The 4,237-nt window shown below is 49.2% G+C and overlaps 1 pseudogene; it reads left to right on the forward strand.

Annotated features, from left to right (window-relative positions):
• The first annotated feature begins 614 nt into the window (after positions 1 to 614).
• LOC121835439 lies at positions 615 to 1,711 on the forward strand (annotated as a pseudogene).
• The last annotated feature ends 2,526 nt before the right edge of the window (positions 1,712 to 4,237 follow it).

A 4,237-nucleotide genomic window follows, 5' to 3' on the forward strand; every position in this document is an offset into this window, starting at 1 on the left:
CTGGTGAGCGTTTTGCCTTATTTCTCCCATTGACACCAATAAAGCACATTTATCAAACTTGTTTTTGTGTACATCCCAGTATACAAAGGGTTTAATTCCAATAATAATGTGACAAATTTGAGAAAAATACTTGACGTGAAAATAAAAAGTACCTTTGAAGTAACTGTACCTGTACCTAGGTACATTTTTAAGCAAGTAGCTAGATACGCACCTAGGTACATTTTCGTATGAGTAACTGTATCTTAGGTACATTTTTGAAGTAACTTTTACAACCCTGGGACTGGCGCTGTGATCGACTTCCGGAGTACCGATAAAACGGATGCGCAAGGCGTCGTCTGCTTTTGCCGTCTGGCTGTGTCGCCATGGATTTTTTGTCGGGTAGCGCTTGGATATTTGCGTTATTTTTATATTACTTTCTTTGACAAAAATATTTTCCATGTATGTTTCTTTACATTACAAAGTGCGTGCAGCATCCAATGAAACATGTCTGCATTTTATATCGTCTGATTTCGTGCTGCGATCGCTTTTATAGACATTTCATCGACCACGTACCTGGATACCTTCGCGAGATCAAAATGACGATGTCCCGTCAGAATTTACTGGCGGCTGCAGTAGCGCTCATCGAAGACGAGAGCGACGATGAGCTCAACGACATCATCGCCCTCGCCTCGATTGTTTCGGCACGGACTGACAGGAACAGGGTTCCCCTGTACTACGAAAAGGTTATCGACACCTACTTCGATTTCGAATTTATGCGCTTGTTCAGGCTTTCGAGAGAGAGACACACGCGGAGCTGGCTTGTCGATATGAAGCTTTGGCGTTTTACCCGGAATCCGTTGGTGGACGACCGCAGATTTCGGCGGAGAAGACAGTGCTGATTGTGCTTAGTTACTTAGGCACGAGAGCCACAATGTACCAGATTGCGGATCGCTTTGACATAACGGAGTCGTCCGTTCACCTCTGCATTGAAAGAGTGCTGAACCTTCTGAACGGTATCAGCGCACAAATAATCACCTGGCCTGACCAGGAAAGACGTCGGAGGAGCCCAAGCCGGCTTCCTGAGGAAGACTAAGGGGAAAGGGCCCCACAAAACGATCGGGGCGATTGGTGGATGCCATGTAGAAATCCTGCGACCAACGGAGTCTCCGAACTCCTACTACAATCGGAGCAAGTTTCATTCGATTGTTCTGAAGGGAATCTGCGATGATCAAAATCGATTCAACGACGTCTACATCGGGTTCCCCGGTTCAGCGCACGACGCCCGCATCCTGAAGGAGAGCCCCGTCTTCGAGGACGCGGAAGCCAAGTGTGCGGGTGGGTACCTGCTGGGGGATTTGGCTTATCCCCTGCTGCCATACGCCATGACCCCCTTCAACTCTTCAAAAGCGGCCCTGCCGTCCTGGGAGACTACGTATAACACGAAGCATGGTCAACCGAGAGTGACAAAAATACTTTCGAGCTGCTCAAGCAGCGATTTCAGAGAATGTACTTGGTCGACAGCGCCAGTATCAGACAGTGCTGCCTCGTCGTTATGGGCGCCTGCGTTCTCCACAACCTCTGTAATGCAGAGAGAGACTTTTTCGATGACCTGAACAACGCCCGCCCGCCTGGCCAAGTCACCAACGACGACGACCACGCGATCCAACCGGACGACGCCACAAGGAGTCTCTCCGAGCGGATCCGAGAGGCCATTGCTAAGACCGAATGTTAGGAAGCGATATCTACACCTGATCCTCCAAAAACATTCTTCTTTTTTTTTTTGTGTGTGTGTGTGTGTGTGTGTGTGTGTGTGTGTGTGTGTGTGTGTGTGCGTGCGTGCGTGTGCGTGTGCGTGTGCGTGTGCGTGTCTGTGTGTGAACACGCAAAGATGGTGTTTGAGCTTTGGAAAACGAAACGTACTGACTTCATGAAAACACGATCAAACAAAGTAACGGGTTACTTCGTTCTTTCATTTCTTTTTACAGTATTATTTTGATCCAATATCCTACTACATTCGTATCGCAGAATACATATATGCGGGCATGCACAGGTAGTCAGTGCCAGTGACCCCTAAAACGTAACATTGTTCCCAAAGCTATTTTTAACCTAACAATCAACAAAACCTAAAAAAAAAAAAACTAGATATGGCGGTAAAAAAAAAAAAATACATGCTGCAAAACTCGGAAATAACTGTAAAAACTAAGAATGAATCGGGGGACTACAGAGGAGTGGCAAACAAAATCAGCGAGACAATTTCAACGAATTTATTCGAACGGCACATTTGTGCACCAGTCAAAATAATAACAATAAAAAATAAAACGGCCTGCGAAACAGTGAAACTGTAATCAAGTTCATTGAAGTGCATGAAGCACGTCTACTGTGCCGGCGCGCTCTTTTCGATGGCGCTCACGAGGCGCTCGAGAAGAGCCATCCGGTCCTTGTGTCGTTTCTTGCGACCCTCCTCCATGTCGGCGAACACCTTGAGCAGCGAGCCCAGAGCGGTTTCTCTTTTTCTCTTGCTCGGTGTGCCGGCCGGAGCACGCTGGTTGGAGGGCGGAGCCAGCCCTAAGGCAAGGGAGGAGGGTCCTGCCTCTGTCCCTCGGGAGATTTCAACCTCGGCGCTAAACATTTTTTTTTTTTTTTTTATGTTACGTTTGTTATACGCGCAGGATGCGGTCAAGCTTCAGCAGCAAGGCAACGACATTCCCTTCCAATGGCTTCCCAGCCACCGGGGATTGAGGTCGTAAATTTTCTGGCTGTGCGGTCACACAAGGACCCCTAGTGCCCGCTCTCAACCATTCCCCGCTTCTCACACGCCAAGTTCCTTGTGAGAAGAGCCATCGCCCTGCAGCACCCGGACCCGGTAGTGGTGGCGGGTGCCTACCCAACTCGGATACCGCGCGGCTTCGACCGCCAAACTGCCGCAGTATTGCACAGATTGCGAACCAGAAGCGCCTTCACCCCGGCGTGGATAAGTCGCTTCAGACTCAATGTTGACCCTATATGCCAGACCTGCAAGAAAACTGCCGACGCCGAACATCTCCTCCTGCACTGCACTGATCACGAAGAGGAGTGCACAAACTTCCGTGATGCCTTTTCCCACCTAGGGCTACCTAGTACCAACTTGGAGGAACTCCTGCGTCCATGAGCGTCACGAGCTACTACAGACAAGGCACTCAAGAGTATAGCCAGCTTCCTGGGGAGCGCGGAACTCCTCGAAATCCTCTAAGACTTCCAAGAGATCTGGGTTGCTTGCGGCTCCTGGGGCTCCTAGATCTTGCATCCAGAGGGTTTCAGGAGTTCTAGGAGTCGTGATTCTGTACCGAAAGCCGTAAGAAAGTTCACACTCTGAAAAGATCTCCTTCCTCCTGCCCCTCTCTACTCCTCTATCTCTTTTTTCCCTATATCCCTTTCCCATCAACAGTGACATGTGCGCCCAAGGCGCAACTAACAACAACGTCGATTTTCTATGAAACATCGCTTCAACAACAAGAACCTAGACCTTCCGGTTAGAAGGTGAGTCTTATCTCTTCGTCGTCCCTTTGTTATTTGCGAAGTGTGCGGTGGTGGCGGACGCTCTCGTCGCAATGACACAGACCAGCAAAGACCGATGTTACCAAGCGAACTGCGCGTTCGCGCGCATTCCGGGAAGCACAAAATTTGTTTCGTTGAATATGTAAAGTTGCTTTAAAAATATACATGTCAGCTAGTAAAAGATCGAGGTACACCAAAGCACGTCTTATGAGTTGCGAACACGAAAGCATGCAAGCCGCTCGTCCGCTCCCTTTTTCGTCTGCTGCGTACTTTTCGTCGCCGGTCAGCACGTGTGCTCCCCTAAGCACGGTGACCTTGGACGTTCCGTGCCCAGGAGAGCGAAGGCGCGCTGATGGACACGCAGCGCCATGGGGTGAGCGGTTGTGGAAACTGACGAGCGCAGCGGTCATTGGGAACCCCGTCGACGCGCGCCAGCCAATGGAACCAAAGAAAACTATCTGCCGTTTTCGCGCATCAGACTGATGACGTCATCTCGCTCGATGAGACCCAGTTAATGATTTCGCATTAAAAAAAAGACAAAGAGTTTGGAAAGTTTAGGTTAGGCAAAAGGACTCCAACAGACCAAATGAGTTCATGGCACTGAGGCATGATGACGAAATTAATCGGAAATCATGGTAAGGTTCCCTCCTCCTTTTGTATGACTCTTCTCTAGTCTGAAATGATGGAATCCTCAAAAAGGAACCGTTGTTATCAGAGGTGGGGA

The sequence above is a fragment of the Ixodes scapularis genome, unplaced genomic scaffold (assembly GCF_016920785.2).
Source record: "Ixodes scapularis isolate PalLabHiFi unplaced genomic scaffold, ASM1692078v2 PGA_scaffold13__105_contigs__length_92229423, whole genome shotgun sequence".
NCBI lineage: Eukaryota > Metazoa > Arthropoda > Arachnida > Ixodida > Ixodidae > Ixodes > Ixodes scapularis.